The sequence below is a fragment of the Rutidosis leptorrhynchoides genome, chromosome 1, assembly GCF_046630445.1.
Source record: "Rutidosis leptorrhynchoides isolate AG116_Rl617_1_P2 chromosome 1, CSIRO_AGI_Rlap_v1, whole genome shotgun sequence".
In the NCBI taxonomy this organism is placed as follows: Eukaryota; Viridiplantae; Streptophyta; class Magnoliopsida; order Asterales; family Asteraceae; genus Rutidosis; species Rutidosis leptorrhynchoides.
The window spans coordinates 648976365-648998894 of record NC_092333.1 but is presented as its reverse complement, the minus strand read 5'-3'; positions in this window follow the sequence as shown (position 1 = coordinate 648998894).

The following is a 22530-nucleotide window of genomic DNA, read 5'->3' as shown; positions in this document are numbered from 1 at the left end:
ACGAACTCTTGAAGCAACAAATACGAAACCAACAAGCCTCATTTCAAAACCTTGAAAGTGCCGTTGAAAGACTTTCAAATCAAGTTGCGAAAGCCCACAAGGAACTTTACCTTCAAACACTCAAGTTAACCTGATCAACAATTACAACAATAGCCGACAACACAACCAAAACCAACAAAACAACAACAAGAGTGATTCCTATCGAAAGCACCAATCAAAACCCTAACTACACAAACTGAAACGAAAATGTCAACACCATAACCACTCGAAGTGGTTTAACCACTCAAGGGGTTGAAGATCCCCATCCACAACCCTTTATAACCCATGAACCACTACTAATATTTATTGAAGAGGAAACCGGGGTTAGTAAGGAGAAGGGTAAAGAAAAGGTCAACTCAACCGAGGGTACGGGTAATGATGAATTGGGTAAGAAAAAGGGTGATGTGTCTTCAAAGGTTACGAGACCGATGCCATATCCAAAAGCTTTAAAGAAGGACAAGTTGGCGGCTCAGTACAAAAAGTTTCAAGAAATAATGAAAAACGTCTCGGTTAACTTGCCGATAACCGATGTGCTTAAAGGAATGACAAACTATGGCCGGTTCATCAAGGAGCAAATATCTCAAAGGGCTAAATATCATGATGAAACTTCTTTCTTTATTGAAGAGGAATGCAACAAGATTCTTGCATTAAGGCCAAGGATTCCTAAGAAGTTAGGAGATTCGGGAAAATTTGTTTTCCCTTGTAAGTTCGGTGAATCGGAAGTGTTCAATGCACTAGCCCTCATGAAGATAGATTTCGAATCAAGTCTTCATGGGAGGAGCCTCCCACTCTTGAGCTTAAAGAGCTCCCCGAGCATCTTGAATATGCTTATCTTAAGGAAGAAAACCAACTTCCGGTGATTATTTCTTCAAAACTCACCCAAGACCAAAAGACCCGACTTGTCTTACTACTTAAGTCTCACCATAAGGCCATAGCATGGAAAACTACGGACATCTCGGAGATCAATCCATCATATTACATGCACAAAATCCTCATGGAAGAGAACTTCAAACCGGTTGTAAAAAGACAACGAAGACTTAACCCAAACATGAAGGAGGTTATCAAAAGGAAGTGATCAAACTATTGGATGCGGGTCTTATCTACCCAATATTCGACTCGCCATGGGTGAGTCCCGTCCAAGTGGTGCACAAAAAGGGTGGGACCACGGTGATCTTAAACGACCAAAATGAGCTTGTTCCAACCCAAACCATCACGGGATGGCGGGTGTGCATTGACTATAGATGTTTAAATGATGCCACACGAAAAGACCATTTCCCACTCCCTTACATCAATCAAATGATCGAACGTTTGAGCGGGAGAGAGTTTTATTGCTTTCTTGACGGGTTTTTGGGATGCTTTCAAATCCCTATAGACCCCGAGGATCAAGAAAAGATGACCTTTACATGACCCTATGGTACATTTGCATATCGAAGGATGCCTTTTGGGCTATGCAATGCCCCGGGAACCTTTCAACGATGCATGCTTGCTATTTTCTCGGATATGGTTGAGGATACTATAGAGGTATTCATTGATGACTTTTCGGTATTAGGGGACTCTTTCGATCATTGTCTTAAAAATCTTGATAAAATGTTAACTCGTTGTGAAAATGCAAATTTGGTTCTTAATTGGGAAAAATGTCACTTCATGGTCAACGAAGGGGTAGTTTTGAGACATAAAATTTCTAAAGCGGGAATCGAGGTAAAGAAAGTTAAAATTAGTGTGATAAAAGACTTACCAAAACCATCAGATGTGAAAGCAGTCCAAAGTCTTCTTGGGCACTCGGGATTTTATAGATGGTTCATAAAAGATTTTTCAAAAATCGCTCGCCCTATGACCAAGTTATTAGAAAAAGACCAACCTTTCTTGTTTGATGAGGAATGCACTAAAGCTTTTAACTTGTTGAAAGACAAGCTCATTAATCCACTAATTCTTGTTTCTCCCGATTAGGATAAAGACTTTGAATTGATGTGTGATGCGAGCTATTATGCGCTTGGCGCGGTGCTTGGTCAAACAGTTGACCAACACTTTAGACCGATTTACTATGCAAACAAGACCTTAACCGGAGCCCAATTGAATTATACCACTACCGAGAAGGAGCTTCTTGCGGTAGTATTTGCTTTTGATAAGTTTCGATCTTATCTTGTACTTTCCAAAACGATCGTATACACGGACCACTCCGCGTTACGATATCTTTTTCAAAAATAAGATTCGAAACAACGTTTAATTAGGTGGGTCCTTTTATTACAAGAGTTTGATATATAAATAAGGGATAAAAAGGGAGCCGAGAATGTGGCGGCCGACCATTTGTCAAGGTTAGACAATCCCGGGCTTCAACCTTTAGACGTATCAAAGATTCGGGATACTTTCCCCGATGAACATATAATGAGAATTGACCTAGTTGATGAAGTCCCATGGTTTGCCAATTTTGCAAAACGTTTTACGGAAAGGTTTGTCATACCAACAAAAGAAAAAGTTTTTCAACGATTTACGGCATTACTTTTGGGAAGAACCACACTTGTTCTGCATTGGGGCAGATCAAGTAATTCGGAGATGTGTTTATGGGAAAGAAGCCCACTAGATTTTAAGGAGTTGTAATAGTGGACCTATGGGAGGGCATTTTGGTGCGAATCACACCGCTAAGATGGTGTTCGATTCCGGGTTCTATTAGCCCACTATCTTCAAGGACACACACGAGTTGGTTAAGCGATGTGACTCTTGCCAAAGGTTAGGATCCATCTTCCAAGAGAGATGAGATGCCTTAAACCGGCATTCAAATATGCGAGGTATTCGATGTATGGGGTTTAGATTTCATGGGTCCATTCCCGAACTCAAATAAGTGCGTTTATATTTTAGTGGTGGTAGATTATGTCTCGAAATGGGCCGAGGCAAAAGCCTTGCCAACCAACGATGCGAGAGTGGTTGTTAAGTTTTTGAAAGGGTTGTTTGCTAGGTTTGGTGTGCCAAAAGCGTTGCTCTCGGATCGAGGGACACATTTTGCTAATAGTCTTATGGAGAGAGTTATGGAAAAATATGGTGTAACACATCGTTTTTCGACCCCTTACCATCCCCAAACTAGTGGTCAAAGAACACAAATTGCGCTTTGAAGAGAATTTTGGAAAAGACGGTTAGTAATAACCCTAAGATTTGGTCAACCAAGCTGGATGACGCATTGTGGGCATTTAGAACCGCTTACAAGAAACCCATAGGAACCACACCATTTCATCTAGTGTATGGGAAGGCATGTCACATCCCGGTAGAGGTAGAACACAAGGCATTTTGGGCAATCAAGGAAGTAAACCTAGACCTAGAAAGAGCTAAGGAAAAACAGGTGATGCAAATACATGAATTAGAGGAGCTTAGGTGTAGTGACCTGAACTTTTCCATGATTATATATTAAATGAAAACTATATTTACATGATTAAATGTTTCCAACATGTTAATCAATCAAACTTGTTAAGACTTGATTAATTGAAACGGATTTTGTGTTAACATTTGACCACCCAGTTTGTTCGATGATTCACGAACGTTATAACTTGTATATGACATGATATTATATATATGAACATATATATATGTTTAACATGATGAAATGATAAGTAAGTATCTTATTATGTATATTAGCAATGAACCTTATACATAAAACAAGACTACTAACCTAAGATATTCAAAACGATATTTATACTAACGATTATCGTTGTAATAACGTCTTAATATTTATATATCATATTAAGATATATTAGTACATCATGTTCTCATAATAATGTAATAATTTAATAACTCATTAGATATAATAACAATGGGATTAATTACATTTAACGAAATCGTTAACTTATAGGTTCCGAAACAACATGTACATGTAACGACTAACGATGACTTAACGACTCAGTTAAAATGTATATACATGTAATGTATTAAGATGTATTTTTACACTTTTTAAAGACTTCATGACACATATCAAAGTACTTCTACTTAACAAAAATGCTTACAATTACATTCTCATTCATTTTCATCAACAATTCTACTCATATGCACCCGTATTTGTACTCGTACAATACACAGCTCCTAGATGTACATACTATTGGTATATACACTTCAATGATCAGATATTATCATCCCTTAATGAGTCATCAAATATGTGGGAACCATTCTTTGTAATCTAGTATGAATTATGTAGCAAGATTACAAAAATATTATTAATCATTCATGACTTATTTACAAGAAAACAAACTTACATATCCTTTATATCTAATCCATATATCACGACCTAAAATACATACAAACACCTTCATTCTTCAATTTTCTTCATCTAATTGAACTCTCTCAAGTTATATCTTCAAGTTCTAAGTATTCTTCATAAATTCTATAAGTTCTAGTTTCATAAAATCAAGAATACTTTCAAGTTTGCAAGTATACTTCCAAGCTTTCTAATCCATTCCAAGTAATCATCTAAGATCAAGAAACCTTTGTTAATTATAGTAGGTTATCATTCTAATTCAAGGTAATACTCATATTCAAACTTTGATTCAATTTCTATAACTATAACTATCTTAATTCGAGTAGAAAATCTTACTTGAACTTGTTTTTGTGTCATGATTCTACTTCAAGAACTTCCAAGCCATCCAAGATCCTTTGAAGCTCCAGATCATTTATTGTTATTTCCAGTAGGTTTACCTACTATACTTGAGGTAGTAATGGTGTTCATTACATCATTCGATTCATATATATAAAACTATCTTATTCGAAGATTATAACTTGTAATCACTAGAACATAGTTTAGTTAATTCTAAACTTTTTCGCAAACAAAGTTAATCCTTCTAAATTAACTTTTAAAATCAACTAAACACATGTTCTATATCTATATGATATGCTAACTTAATGATTTAAAACCTGGAAACACGAAGAACACCGTAAAACCGGACATACGCCGTCGTAGTGAAACCGGGGGGCTGTTTTGGGTTAGATAATTAAAAACTATGATAAACTTTGATTTAAAATTTGTCCTTCTGGGAAAATGATTTTCCTTATGAACATGAAACTATATCCAAAAATCATGGTTAAACTTAAAGTGGAAGTATGTTTTTCAAAATGGTCATCAAGACGTCGTTCTTTTGACTGAAATGACTACCTCTTACAAAAAAGATTTGTAACTTGTATTTTTGACTATAAACTTATACTTTTTCTGTTTAGTTTCATAAATTTCAGTTCATTATGAAACCATAGCAATTGGATTCACTAAAAACGGATTTAAAACGAAGAAGTTATGGGTAAAACAAAATTGGATATTTTTGCTTGTTGTAGCTACGTGAACTTTGTAATAAATCTATAATAATCATAACATAACTAACTTATATTGTATTATACATGTATTCTAACATATATTATGTAATCTTGATAGACCATAGACACGTATACAATGTTTTGACATATCATATCGATGTCATCTATATATATATTATTTGGAACAACCATAGACACTCTATATGCGGTAATGATCGAGTTAGCTATACAGGGTTGAGGTTGATTCCAACATAGTATATATACTTTAAGTTATGATCGAGTCTGAGACTTGTATACACTGGGTCGTGGATTGATTCGAGATAATATATATTGATTTATTTCTGTAATACTAACTGTGGACAACTAATTGTGGACTACGAACGTTGGACTGTTAACTTAACAAACTTAAATTGTTAAAACATAATAAAACATATTGTGAATATATTTCGATCATACTTTGATATAGGTATATATTTGTTATAGGTTCATGAATCGACCAGTGGCTAAGTGTTATTTTCCGACGAAGGGATAATATGTGAAAGTGAGTTATAGTCCCACTTTTAAAATCTAATATTTTTGGGATGAGAATACATGCAGTTTTATAAATGTTTTACAAAATAGACACAATTACGTGAAACTACATTATATGGTTCAATGGATCGAAACCGAATACGCCCCTTTTAGCCTGGTAATCTAAGAATTAGGGAAATGGCCCCTAATTGACGCGAATCCTAAAGATAGATCTATTGGACCCAACAAGCCCCATCCATTGTTGCGGATGCTTTAGTACTTTGAAATTATCATGTCCGAAGGATGTCCCGAAATGATGGGGATATTCTATATGCATCTTGTTAATGTCGGTTACCAGGTGTTCACCATATGAATGATTTTTATGCAGATTGCATGTTATTGAAAGATAAAATCTTGTGATCTATTATTACAATTTGATAAATATATAGGTTAAACCTATAACTCGCCAACATTTTTGTTGACGTTTAAAGCATGTTTATTCTCAGGTGATTATTAAGAGCTTCCACTATTGCATGCTAAATAAAGACAGGATTGGAGTCCGCATGCTTGTATAATATTGTTTAAAAATTGCATTCGAAGACTTAAGTTGTTGTGTAATATTATTGTAAACCATTATGTAATGGTCGTGTGAAAACGCTATATTTTTGATTATCATTATTTGATAATCTTTTGAATGTTTTTAAACCTTTATCGATAAAATAAAGGTTATGGTTTGTTTTAAAAATCGAATGCAGTCTTTGAAAAACGTCTCATATAGAGGTCAAAACCTCGCAACGAAATCAATTAATATGAAACGTTTATAATCGATATGAACGGGACATTTCAGTTGGTATCCGAGCGTTGGTCTTAGAGAACTAGAAATTGTATTAGTGTGTCTTATCGAGTTTGTTAGGATGCATTAGTGAGTCTGGACTTCGACCGTGTTTTCTTTAAAAACGATTGCTTAACACTTTTTGTTGGAAACTACAAATTGTTAACATGTAAATATTATGTGATATATTAATCTCTTAACATGTTTGATATTGCGTGATAGATGTCTACCTCTAGTACAAATCCCATCGACTCACCTAATAATAATGAAGAGTCGAATATATTTTGGGAAGATTCACAAATTCTCGACGAGGAACCGGAAGAAGAGGAACCGGAAGAAGAGGTTCCGGAGGAAAAAATATTAGGAACCACAGAAAAACAGATAAATAATAGAAAATTCTCAACCAATGGACCAAAGTCAAAAATGGTCAATGGTGTTTCCGTCGAGGAAGCAAAATATTAGTAAAATTGCCAATTTTCTGATGAATCGGATCCCGATGAGGATTTCGATGATGTTATAGAAATTACCTCGACCCAATTTGAAAAAGCAAAAGAAAATAATAAGGGAAAAGGCATCAAAATAGAGAAACCTAATTCCAACCCCGATGAACTCTACGTTAACATGAAATACCCTGATTAGGTGTACCGTAAACACCCGTATTTCTTAAACTTTCACTATAACCCGGGAACATCTAAGCCACCAGGTTTTTCTAAACCATTTGTGAAAATGACGGCTCGCATTAGAGGAGCACCATATATCCCTAGGAAGTTAGCAAAACGAACCAAGTCCGAGGAGGAAGAAACGAGTGATTCGGAATAAAAAGTTGTAATCATGTTGTGTAATATATGTTGTGTAATATATGTATTGTAGCGTGCTTATATTTTTATGTTATATGTAAAAATTTCTTCTATTGTTTGTTAATTATCTTTTACGAATCTAATCCTCCTCTATTTTACAGTATAAAAACACACAATGGACGTTAAGGATAGACAATCGAATATTTTAGAAGACCTACCCGGGGACATGATTGATGAAATCTTGTCTAGAGTCTGTTAGAATTCATCGGCACAATTATTTACGGCGATATTAGTTTGTCGAACATTTGAAAGACGTTCCAAGCATGCCTTAGTTTATAAAAGGATTTCCTTTGAAAGATGGGGTATATCACATTGGGGAGACTTTAAGTTACGTCGTGTTTTCTTTAAGGCATTAAATGCGGGAAACCTAGATGCAATTTTACGCTACGGGTTGAGAACCTATTCTGACTCAACATATCCCAATATAGGACTTCGTTCTTTAGAAAGAGCTTCAAACATGCAATATAAAGAAGCATGTTATGTTTATGGGTTAGTAATGTTCGCTTCTCACCAAATTGAGACAAATAACATCGGATTACAACTGTTAAATAAAACATTCCCACAAGTGACGGATTCGGTAGTTGGGGTGAGAAACAAGGTTTTTAGATTGTTACGGGGCTGTTGGGCATTACGTAACTCTCGTCCTTTTGACGACGTTACAACATGCTGTCTTGCCAACGACCACAACGGTTATTTTCCACAAGACCAAGGATGGGAAATAATACTAGTAAAACCCGAATGCATGACTTGTTTCTGGACCTATGAATTACGTGTCTTTATTGACTTTGCTGAACGACTTGCGTTTAACTAGAATTGACTTCACAACTGCCTTGTATCAAAGTTATTGTGTGCTATATTTCATGTTATATGTATGATAGTGGTATTGTATTTTTGTAAATTATTGTATAAAAGTTTGAACGCGAAATATTATTGTAATTAGTTTTTCATATAGAATCGTAGTAGTTAAATTGTATAGTAGCAACTAAGTATGAACTTAACGGGTAGGTACTACCCAAATTAAAACTATAAAACGCTAATATGAAGAAAATGCTTTTATAAATAAGTTCATATTATGCTACAAAATACTATTGACTACTCTTAAATTCTATATGATTAACTCAATTCTTTTGGCTATTTTTGAAGGAAATGGTACCGACGACTCGTCAGAACTTGAACATGAGTGAGGAAGACTTCCGTGTTTTCCTTGCTGCGAACATAGCCGCAGTGCAGGCCGCAATGCAAAATAACAACAATAACTCTGGTTCTAGCAGTGGAACTAATTCCACAAGAAATCGTGTAAGATGCTCCTACAAAGAATTCATTGCCTATAAACCTTTGGAATTCGATGGAACCGAGGGTCCAATCTGACTAAAACGGTGGACCGAGAAGGTCGAATCGGTGTTTGCCATAAGTAAGTGCACTGAAGAATACAAAGTAAAGTACGCTACGCATACCTTCACAGGTACTGCGTTAACATGGTGGAACACCTATCTTGAGTAGGTGGGACAAGATGCTGCTTACACACTACCGTGGTCAGCATTCAAGCACTTGATGAACGAGCAGTACCGTCCCAGAAACGAGGTCAATAAGCTCAAAGTAGAGCTTAGAGGATTACGAACGCAAGGTTTCGACATTACCACATACGAATGATGATTCACAGAGTTGTGCCTATTGTGTCCAAGAGCGTTCGAAGATGAAGAAGAGAAGATTGGCGCATTTGTAAAAGGGTTACCAGAAAGGATTCAAGAAGATGTGAGTTCACACGAGCCCGCCTCCATACAAAAGGCAAGTCAAATGGCTCAAAAACTTATAAATCAGATTGACGGAAGGATTAAAGAATAGGAAGCCGAAGAAGCCAACACGAAACAAGTCATGAGAAAGTGGGAGGAAAACAGTGACAAGAGTCACCAATACAACAACAACAACAATCACAACATCAATCGCAACAACTATCCCAACAACCGCAACATCAATCGCAATTCCAACAACAACTACATCAAACGTCCCAACAACAACTACTACAACAATCGTTCCAACAACAATAACAACCGCAACAACAACAATTCCTATAATAACAAGAATCAGAAACAGTCATGCCAAAGGTGTGAAGAGTGCCACCAGAATGGGTTCTGCATGATATTTTGCACCAAGTGTAAAAGAAAGGGTCATGGTGCGATGAAGTGTGAGATCTACAGACCGATGAATAACAGAATTAAAAGAACAAATAATGTCGGAACAAATAATGCCACCGTAGTTTGTTTTGGATGTGGAAAATCGGGCCATATTAATAGAAATTACCCGAATCAGGAGAATACTAATGGGCAGGGCCGCAAAAGAGTTTTCAATATTAATACGGCAGAAGCGCAGGAAGACCCGGAGCTTGTTACGGGTACGTTTCTTATCAATGAAAAACCTGCTTATCTTTTATTTGATTCAGGTGCAGATAGAAGCTATATGAGTAGAGATTTTTTTGCTAAATTAAGTGGTCCATTGACGCCTTTGGATAATAAATTTTTACTCGAATTAGCAAACGGTAATTAATTACAGCAGATAAAATATGTCAGAATCAAGAAATTAAACTGGTTAGCGAAACATTTAAGATTGATTTGATAATAGTAGAGTTAGGAAGTTTTGATGTGATAATCGGCATGGACTGGTTGAAAGAGATGAAAGCAGAAATTATTTGTTACAAAAATGCGATACGTATTATGCGCGAGAAGAGAAAACCTTTAATGGTGTACGGAGAAAAGAGCAACGCGAAGTTAAATCTTATTAGTAACCTGAAGGCGCAAAAAACTAATAAGAAAAGGTTGCTATGCCGTTTTAGCACACGTCAAGAAAGTCAATTCCGAAGAGAAGAACATCAATGATCTTCTCGTTGCAAAAGAATTTCCCGATGTATTTCTTAAAGAATTACCGTTACTTCCTCCACACCGATCTATTGAATTTCAAATAGATCTTGTATCAGGAGCTGCACCAATAGCTCGTGCTCCATACAGACTCGCACCCAGCGAAATGAAGGAACTCCAAAGCCAATTACAAGAACTTTTAGAGCGTGGTTTTATTCAACCAAGCACATCACCATGGGGAGCTCCTGTTTTGTTTGTCAAAAAGAGGATGGTACATTCAGGTTGTGTATCGACCACCGAGAGTTGAAGAAACTTACCATCAAGAACCGTTACCCACTACCGAGAATTGACAACTTATTTGATCAACTACAAGGCTCGTCGGTTTATTCGAAGATCGATTTACGTTTCGGGTATCATTAAATGCGGGTGAAGGAGGATGATATTCCGAAGACTGCTTTCAGGATACGTTACTGTCATTACGAGTTTATGGTTATGCTGTTTGGTTTGACTAACGCACCAGCTGTGTTCATGGACCTCATGAACCGAGTGTGTGGACCATACCTTGACAAGTTTTTCATTGTTTTCATCGATGGCATACTTATTTACTCAAAGAATGATCAAGAGCACGAAGAGCATTTGAGAAAAGTGCTAGAGTTATTGAGGAAAAAAAACTGTACGCTAAATTTTCAAAGTGTGCATTTTGGTTGGAAGAAGTTCAATTCCTCGGTCACATAGTGAACAAAGAAGGTATTCAGGTGGATCCGGCAAAGATTGAAACTGTTGAAAAGTAGGAAACCCTGAAAACTCCGAAACATATACGCCAATTTTTAGGACTGGCTGGTTATTACAGAAGATTCATCCAAGATTTTTCCAAAATAGCAAAACCCTTGACTGCATTAACGCATAAAGAGAAGAAATTTGTATGGAAGGATGAACAAGAGAAAGCGTTTCAATTGTTAAAGAAAAAGCTAACTACGGCACCTATATTATCATTGCCTGAAGGGAATGATAATTTTGTGATTTATTGTGACGCTTCAAAGCAAGGTCTCGGTTGTGTATTAATGCAATGAACGAAGGTAATTGCATATGCTTCCAGACAATTGAAGATTCACGAACAAAATTATACGACTCATAATTTGGAATTGGGCGCTGTTGTTTTTGCATTAAAGACTTGGAGGCACTATTTATATGGGGTCAAAAGTATTATATATACCGACCACAAAAGTCTCCAACATATATTTAATCAGAAACAACTGAACATGAGGCAGCGTAGGTGGATTGAGTTGTTGAATGATTACGAATTTGAGGTTCCTTACCACCCGGGAAAGGGGAATGTGGTAGCCGATGCTTTGAGTAGAAAAGATAGAGAACCCATACAGGTAAAAGCTATGAATATAATTATTCGTACTAACCTTACTACTCAAATAAAGGAGGCACAACAGGGAGTTTTAAAAGAAGGAAATACCCAAAGGATCGGAGAAACATCTTAATATTCGGGAAGACGGAACCCGGTATAGGGCTGAAAGAATTTAGGTACCAAAGTTTAGAGATGTGAGAGAAATGGTACTTAAGGAAGCACATAAAACCAGATACTCAATACATCCTGGAGTGGGAAAGATGTACAAAGATCTCAAGAAACACTTTTGGTGGCCGGGTATGAAAGCCGATATTGCTAAATACATAGGAGAATGTTTGTCGTGTTCTAAGGTAAAAGTTGAACATCAGAAACCATCAGGTCTACTTCAACAACCTGAAATCCCATAGTAGAAATGGGAAAACATTACCATAGATTTCATTACTAAATTGCCAAGGACTACAAGTGGTTATGATACTATTTGGGTAATAGTCGATCGTCTCACCAAATCAGCACACTTTCTACCAATGCGAGAAGATGATAAAATAGAAAAGTTAGCATGACTATACTTGAAGGAAGTCATCTCCAGACACGGCATACCAATCTCTATTATCTCTGATAGGGATGGTAAATTTGTTTCAAGGTTTTGGCAATTGTTACAATAAGCATTGGGAACTCGTCTAGATATAAGTACTGCCTATCATCCACAAACTGATGGGCAGACTGAAAGGATGATACAGACCCTTGAAGACATGCTATGAGCATGTGTTATTAATTTCGTAAACAGTTGGAATCAACATCTACCGTTAGCAGAATTTTCCTACAACAACAGTTACCACTCGAGTATTGAGATGGCACCGTTTGAGGCACTTTATGGCAGAAAGTGCAGGTCTCTGATTTGTTGAACGAGGTGGGGGGATAGACAGATTACGGGTCCATAAATTCTCCAAGAAACTACAGAGAAAATCATTTAAATTCAACAACGGTTGAAAACCGCCCAAAGTCGACAAAAGAGCTACGAGGACATTAAGAGAAAAGATATAGAATTTGAGATTGGAGAGATGGTCATGCTTAAGGTTTCACCTTGGAAATGCGTTGTTTGATTTGGTAAACAGGGGAAACTAAATCCAAGGTACATTGGGCCATTCAAGATTATAGATCGTGTCGGACCGGTAGCTTACCGACTTGACTTACCTTAACAACTCACCGGGGTACATAATACTTTTTATGTCTCGAATCTGAAGAAATGTTTTGCTAAAGAAGATCTCACTATTCTGTTAGACGAAATCCAAATCAATGAAAAACTTCAATTCATCGAAGAACCCGTCGAAATAAAGGATCGTGAGGTTAAAAGACTTAAGCAAAACAAGATACCAATTGTTAAGGTTCGATGGAATGCTCGTAGAGGACCCGAGTTCACCTGAGATCATGAAGATCAGATGAAAAAGAAATATCCGCACCTATTTCCAGAATATACATCAACACCTTCAACAGCCTAAATTTCGGAACGAAATTTATTTAACGGGTAGGTACTGTAGTGACCCGAAATTTTCCATGATTATATATTAAATGAAAACTATTTTTACATGATTAAATGTTTCCAACATGTTAAGCAATCAAACTTGTTAAGACTTGATTAATTGAAACGAATTTTGTGTTAACATTTGACCACCCAGTGTGTCCGATGATTCACGAACGTTATAACTTGTATATGACATGATATTATATATATATGAACATATATATATGTTTAACATGATGAAATGATAAGTAAGTATCTTATTATGTGTCACACCCCCAAATAGGGCCTGGGGTATTTGTGACTGATGTGTGCGAGGTGTACTAGGAAATAGTATTATTTTTATAACGAAATACTATTAAATATGATACAATTTTACACAAGATATTTATTTATTTATAGAATGGATATACCTAAACCTTGCTATAACACTTATAGGCAGTGTTCCTAATTGTACAGTAGTGTAGTTTTTAGTAAGTCCGGTTCGTTCCACAAGGATCTCTTTTAAACAAGCTTAACGCTATATTAGTTTTAACTTATAAAAATACAAATATATATATATATATATATATATATATATATATATATATATATATATATATATATATATATATATATATATATATATATATATATAAGTAATATTATTATTATAAAAGGGGGTTTTTACCGTTTAATGACCGGTTTGTAGATTTTAAAACTTTTAGTCGCAGTTAAAACCTAAAGTAAAATATTAAAAATAAATACAACTTAATTTAAAGCGTAAAGTAAATAACAATAATGAAATTGCGATAAATAAAAGTGCGATAAAATAAAATTGCGATAATTAAACAGTACGATAATTAAAAGTGCAATTAAATACAAAGACAATAAATAAAAGTGCGATAATTAGAAGTGCAATTAAATATGAAAATAAAGGAATTATGCTTATTTAAACTTCCGTAATCATGATGTTTGACGTGTTGTTTTTAGTTTATTCCCATGAGTTAATTGTTCTTTGTCCTGGATTATCCGATATATCCATACGAATTTGTCCATAATAGTCCATCAGTCATAAATATAAAGTGCGAAAGCCTTCTCCAAATTATTCTTATTCCCGAAGTCAAATATTCCAACTAATTGGGGATTCGAATTGTAACAAGGTTTTAATACTTTGTTTAATGAATACACCAGGTTATCGACTGCGTGTAAACCAAGGTTTTACTACTTTGTTAACAATTACACCAATTGCCCTTGAATGTAATCCACTCCTGTTTCAACAAGTCTATAAACTATTAATCCAGTTCCGTGTCCGGTAAAATGAACAATTATTGGTGTTTATAGATATCCCGCCCACCGTACCCAGTCAAGCGTATGTGGTTATATATAAATACGTCAAATTATAAGTCTATATACTAATTTAACGAGTATCGTTTAGTTAATATAATGCCCATTAATAGCCCATAGTCTAATTTCCACAAGTGTCGTTCTTTTGTCCAAACCCCAATTATGGTACAAAGCCCAATTACCCAATCTTAATATTTTTAGCCCAACATCATGATTACTTGGTCTTAAATAAGCATAATAATAACTTAGCTACGAGACATTAAATTAAAAATAACATTAACCATAACTTACAGTGATTAAAAATAGCGTAGCGTTACACGGACAGAATTTTGACTTACACCCTTACATTCGCTAACATACCCTTATTATTAGAAATTAAAATTAAAATTAAAATTAAAATATAATATATATATATATATATATATATATATATATATATATATATATATATATATATATATATATATATATATATATATATATATATATTTACGTATGAATGAAGAGAAGAAAAAGATGTTGTAAAATTTCGATCGAATGCGTTGCCTTTTATAGGCCCCATTTCAGTTTTGGTGTGCTCCGCGATCTCGAAGGGTTTTTCCTTTACAGCTCCGCGATCGCGGAGTAGTAGATTACAGCTCATCCAAGTTTGGCTCCTAGCTTGCCGACGGATTTTTTAATTAAAAAATATAATATATATATATATAATTTTAAGAATTATTTATATATTATATTATATTTATATGCATAGTTGACTTGTAATTTTCGCTCCGTTGCGTCCTGCGTTGAAAGTTGACTTTAGTCCCGGTTCCGGATTTTTGAACGTCCTTGCGTACAATTTAATATCTTGTAGTTTGCTTTTTGTAACTTGTACTTTTGTCATTTCTAGACGTTTCTTATCAATAATTGGAACCACTTTGATTGTACTTTGTACTTTTGACCTTTTTGGTCATTTGCGTCTTCAATTCGTCGAATCTGTCTTTTGTCTTCACCTTTTATTATTTAAACGAATATCACTTGTAAATAGAACAATTGCAACTAAAAGCTTGTCTTTCTTGAGGAATAATGCTATGAATTATGTGTTCGTTTTTAGCATTATCAAATATTTCCACACTTGAGCGTTGCTTGTCCTCAAGCAATATAGTCTTGAAATAAAAATACTAGAATCACTTCTTTATTCTTCACACTTTGTACATCAGTGATTTATATATGACGGTATGAACAATGGTAGTAACGATGTGGTTTACAGTCCCACGTGACTATGAAAATTTAGATCCTTAAGTAAATTGGATCTTTATGAAAACATTTGATCTTTTTGAAAATTCAATCTAGCTTTTACCCTAGATAAGTATTCCGGAATAACCCTTCACCGGTGTTTGCAAATTGTTTTTGTGGGTTTGGTGGGTTTCAGATTTGAAAATTTTAGCTCAAAATTTGCGGTTTTGTGTCACCCACTTGCTAGCCTTGTATTGGGAAAGCAACACATCCAGTATACTTGCTCTGTATATTACCTTTCGATAAACTACCGTCTGGTTGTAAAGGAAAGCGTTGAATAAACAACTGTTAAGGCAATGTCCCCTGACATGCTTTTAATTATGGTCTATAATGTGTCGGATGCAATTACTATCATTGGTAGGAGCAATAGTAAAGCTCACCCTTATAATTTTTCGGTCTGGCACAAGGTCCTGTCTTCGACCATGCTATGCAACCACCGTTCTTACGGTTGACACCCAATTTGGTTCAGGTGACCTAATGAATTCCAGGTGAATTCCTAGGATTTTACGTTCAATGGTAATGAACGCAATGAAAATGGGTTTTTAGAAAATAAATCGGTTTGTAATTTGATCAAAATATTTTCTCGTTCAAGCTCGAGTTTAGATATCATTGAATTCCATGAGTTTGTAATTCTCAATCTTTAAGGTCAATCTCAAGGATTGAGTAATATCAGTCTTAAAAGCTGATTTTTGATCTTTAAGGAGATTATCCTTTCTGGGGATCTGATTCATTAGTCTTATCCAGCTAATTTGCACTGCGTCCTCCCCATTTTACAAGACAGATCCTCTCATGGTTAGGATAAGTCTGACCACTTGGCGACCCTGTTTGATGCTGAGGTCCGTGGATTTCCTGCTGATTTTAGTGATGACTTTTCTAGATTTTTCGTCAACCTACAGTTGGTCTGGATGACAACTTCATGACCTAAATCAAGAAGCGCGTGTCTTTTTCGGAAGACTTTACTTCCTTTTAATGATGGAATTGATTCATCGTGTAGATCCATCTTTTTTTCAAATGTATTATAGTAAATTGGGTAAAACTGTTTAGATTAGTCTAAAGCAAAAGTATCTTTAGTTATTTGTTACAAAAATATGTGACTTATGTTTTAAATAACTTGGTAAAGTTTTCCCACACTTGGCTTTTATTTTCCTTTCTTTGCCTTTTTATTGTCCTCTATTCCATTTTAAATGAATTCTAACATTTTGGTTTGTTTGTCAATTTATGTCCTTTCCGAGGTAACAATAATTTCGGTGTTAACACCTAGTTTTATCGTTCATAAATATGTATAAACATGATTTTGAATTCATTTATTTGAAAATTTTGAAAAATTTTACTAGAATTGGGTAGTCAATATATAAGACTAGGGCTGTTCTTTATTATCAGAGAGCACTAGATTCTAATACAACTACTGCGTTACTAGTATTTTTAATGGTAACCAAGTGTAAAAAAAAATTTATTTTTTTTTAAAAAATCCTAAAGAATTTAACCCCTTCTCACACTTAAGATCTTGCAATGCCCTCATTTGCAAGAAATCAGTAACAATTTAACTTATTGAGGGTGATTAGCGTAGAAAAATGATTAAATTTTACCAAAGTTTCCAAACATATTGGCGTTTGTTTATTGAATGATAAATGGTGCACATCATTTGTTCATTCCGTTTGTTGTTTCATCACATTTATTTTACATCTTGTCGTCAAAATTAGTAGCTTTTACTGAACTTAATGTCAGTCTTTGAAAATACATTGTTTTACCCTGTTGTGTACATAAGATAAAATGCAAACATATATACATATTTTTGAAGTTTGGTATATTACCCCACATTCAAAAATTATTAAAATATAATAATAAAAGTTAGAAAATTATAAAAACTAATACAATACCAACATAAGTATTAAATATAGCAACATTACAAATAAATAAGATAAATAAGACTAAGTAAACTAGGGTTTATTCTGAAACCAGTAGGGGTTCCATGGTTCATTGTATCTATCTTGATATGCTTGAAATGGGTCATAGGTAGGAAAAGGTGGTCTCGTATCCTCGGTCCACGGAGGAAAATGGACTGGCTCAGTAGGAATGTAGGTCTTACCTTGGGAGGCTAAATAGGCTTTGATATATTCTTGATGATATTGCCAAGCCTGATACTCTTGTTGCATAGCCTGTTGGTATTCAGTTTGGGACATTATTCTTTGTATATCGGTCATTTGGTTCCTCCTCCCACATTACCTTGTTGTTGACCTCTTTCTACCTGTGGATGATTCCCTTGATATGGAAGTGTAACATTATTTCTTTTCAACAAAACCTTTGCACCAGCATATACCCGCATATCAATCCAAGCACGAGGAATGGGTACTTGTACTAACTCCCTCCCCTGAGTAATATCCACACCGAGGTACTCGGCAATTAAAGTCACAAAAATACCACCTCCTATAATACTATTGTTTCACATTCCCTTTATCATATCCGACAAATAATAGCACACACAATAAGGAATATTTACAAAGCTCTGTGGGTCTCTAATACACATTAGATAAAATAAATCATCTTCAGTCACTTTATCTTTATTTCTACCCCTTTGTGTAATAGAGTTGGAAATGAATCTATGGATTACCCTAAGCTCAGCTCTATGTATATCAGTATAAGAATAATGACCTCCACGAAAACGATTATGACTAGTCATTATACTCCACAACTCATTCTTATCAAAATCATAATCAATCCTTCTACCATTACTTATTAACTGTCTACAATCATTAGTTAATAATTCTTCAGCCGTATAAATACACAAAGCTTCAGCCATATCTAATAAAGACATACGGCGCATCACACCTCCTAATAGAAATCTAATAAAACTTCTATCCGTTAAACTAGTTACTTCATCATTTAGTTCAATAGTACTTATTAACTCAACGCACCATTCCTTATACACAGGTCTACGTATAGTGAATAGATTAATCCAATCATTGAAAGTAGAATTACCATACCTTTGTGTAAGTAATCCTCTTATTGGCTCGGCCAATCCTACTGTCTCTAATGGTGCCCAATCTATTACCCTGGATACTTCAACATCTTTGGGATAAAGAATGCTCAAGTTCCTCTGATATTTTGGATAATCTATCCAAAATCTGTCAAATCGTAAGTTAGGGTGTAGATTTGCTTCAACTGATCGCGACAATGAAATTAAAGGATGTGGTTGATTCTGTTTGTATTGTTCACTGAGATCTTGATCCTCGTCACTTTCATTATAAGTATTCAAATTTTGTGGCGCGGATGAAGATTCACCTCGTTCATTCTGCTAAACACATTAAACAAAAAGGAATTGTGCATCCAAAAATGCATTGGTATTAGCAAAATAACAATTAAAAATAACTAACATGACATGTTTAATTAGAATCAAATTTATACACATTTTCATATTTTTATCAATTCTATACTTTTTCAAATAAACAAATATGAGAATGTATATAATGTTCATTAGTATGTAACATCTAAAACATGTCAAAAAGAGTCATTATAACAATTAAACGAGTTCCAATTGGCATTCATATCAAATTAAGCAAGTTCATTCAATTTTTTACTTAAAAAGTCAACAAATTTCTTCAAAATTCATGTTTGTAATCAAATTTTGGATCAATTAACACCTCAAACATGTTACACTACTTAATTTATCATCCATTCATAACAAAAATCGACCATAACTAGTTTATATCAAAAAGCCTCAAATTGCTCAAGAACACAAATCCTAGATTCCTAAAAATTATGAAGTTTTTTGCTTCAAATCATGTTAAATAGCATCAATCTAGGTTATACATGCATAATATATCATCAATTTAACTCTAATTACACTAGAAATTAATAAAATCAAATTAGGTAAATTTAGCTCAAGAACACTAAAAATTCAAATTTAAGAGTGTTAGGGGTGTAGGAATTACCATTCTTCTTGAAAGGGATCTAGGTAGGAATCTCCACATCAATTTTTAGCAACAAATTTGATGAAAAACGGTGCAAAATGGCGATTTGTGTGTGTTTTTTCGTGAGTTTTTCGCAGAATATTTGTGCGGTGTGTGTGTATGAAACTGGTCTGTCGACCAGTTTATCCTTTCTGGGTTTTGGTTGCTCCGTGATCTCGAAGGTGTATACCTTTCGAGCTTCGTGATCACGAAGCTCCTTTTTTTTTTTTTTATAAAAAAATCTTATACTAATAAAACATATAATTAATTAAAAATTAAAATTTTGTTTCTTTTTAGGATGAGGGCATTTCGGATCGTTGTCCTAGTCCGTCCTTCGACAAAATTTTAAAATTTGTCAATTCAAAGCTCAGTTTTAAAAGCAAAGATTTTTGGGTTTTTTTAAATGTTTTTGGCATACTTTAATTCAATTAGATTAAAAATAATGATAATAAAGTTCTCGTCCCTCCCTTGGGTAAAGCAATTTCCGTTCGACGACATAGTCTTCAACTCACGACGAATTTTAAAAATCACATTTTTAATTTAACGAAATAAAGTAAATTTTTGCTTTTAAATTCACATCAAACTTAAATTTAAAATGCATAAAATTAAAAATTCATATTAAAAATTCACACCAAACTTAAATTATATTTTTGTTTTTATACATACAAACTTATATTAAAAATATTAATTTTTCAAATATTTACAAATTGAAATATATTGATTTTAAAAAGGTTCACAATATTAATTTAATTTTTAAATATTAATTTTAAAAACATGGTAAAAATTAAAATTAAAAATCTTTTTGGTCTTTTATCCCACTTTAATCAATTAAATATTATCAAAAATATACGCCCCTCTTTTCGGTAAAGTAATTTCGGTTTCATAACCTAGTTTAACTCATGACGAATTTTTGAAATATTTTGGGTTGATTAATTAAAGATATTTATACCTTAAGAATAAACAGTAAATTTCGCAGTGATGTAATAAATTTTTGTATGATATCAATAATTTTGGTCGCAAAACCTAATTTTATTGAGTACCAATTTAATACTTTATAGCGAACGATTTAGCGTTTATTATCAAAAGGTTCAAAGTAATAAAAATAAAAATATAAACTGTACATACTTACCTGTGAAATAGAATTCTTAGTGACCTGCTTTAGCCCACTCATAAGATAGTCGGACTAATTGGTTTTCCATAGCTACATAGGCGTAACCTCGAGCATTCAACGTTTTCTCTTCGAAACATATGAACGGTCCATCTCTGCATAAAGTAACGAATTCGGTATTGGAATATGTCTGATTCGTTGAGCATTTTCCTTCGTGTGACCATTTTACGCATTTGTGACATCTTTCAAGGTGTCGTGCTCTTTTTTTCACTGCGGATTTTGATTTTCCTTTACCAAACTCTAACTTATTATTTTCGTTTCTGGATTATTTTCTTACTCCGTCAAATTTACCTCTGATTAATGATACTATTTCACTTGGAAGGGTGTCATTATTACGTTTAGTGATCAAAGCGTGTAGCATTAGACCATGGTTTAGTTCACAGGAAGTCTTCATCTCGTAAAACCTAAAAAAAATAAAAATTCAGAATGGGGGGAGAAGACTAGTTCTTTAGGGTCTGCTAGGGAAAGACCATTCGGGTTCCATTTTCGAGAACTACACGAAAACAGAAAATCTAACTCTAACAGAAATACATATTATCCTTTAAAGACTCAAACCTCCCCACACTTAGTTGAAATTGTGATTAACGTTATTTTCAATTGGATCATCAACAACTTGTATATCTTTGACTTTTACTTTAATCCATTTGTTGATTTTTTCCGTAGCTTTCACAAATTCAACTAACATTGCCTTTTCTTTTGGCGATAAATTGGATACTAATCGGTTACATAACTTAAAGTTTCCCTTAATCTTAGCATCGTGAATCCGTTTATAAAGTTTCTTCGTTGAACTGTTAAAAATGGGTTCATCTAATTTCTTATCATCAACGGGGTTCTTTGTGATCGGATCATCATTAAGTGTTTCTTCATCTTCCACATACTTATGCGTTTTTATTGGCTTAACAGTTTTGGTTGGTGGAGATCTAAACTTTCGGTTCACAGAGGTGATCGATTTATCACCATCCTTAAGTGTCATTCTACCTTCTCTTACATCAATGAATGCCTCGGTGGTTGCTAAAAATGGGCGACCTAAAATTAGAGGAATATCAAGGTTTTCCTCCATATTAATCACTATGAAGTTTGCAACAAAGGTCAAACTTCCCATGTTAACAAGTAAATTATTTGCTATTCCAACCGGGTGTTTAATGGTTAGGTCAAATGATAATTTTGGTTGATTTTAATTTACCCATACCTAATCTTTTGTATAAGGAAAGAGGCATAATATTTGCACTTGCTCCTAAATCTGCGAGTCCATTATATACAGCACCATCATTTAGCAAGCAAGAAATGATAAATTCACCCGGGTCTCCTGCTTTAGTAAGTCGAGTTGGTTTGTAAACCTTTTTTGGGTGTTCTTTTCTTGGTTCTTTCACTTCTATTTGAACTTCTTGTTCACATTTTTCTTCATTTCTTAGAATGGGAGGTTTGTATAAGAATTCTTCTTCATCACTCCAATTTGAATCCTCCATATTTTCCAATTTTGATTTTTCATATGTTGTTGATAACATATTTATGTTTTCATTTTGAAGGTTTTCTTGGGTGGTGAAATTATGATTGACTTCATTGTCAACTTCCATCGG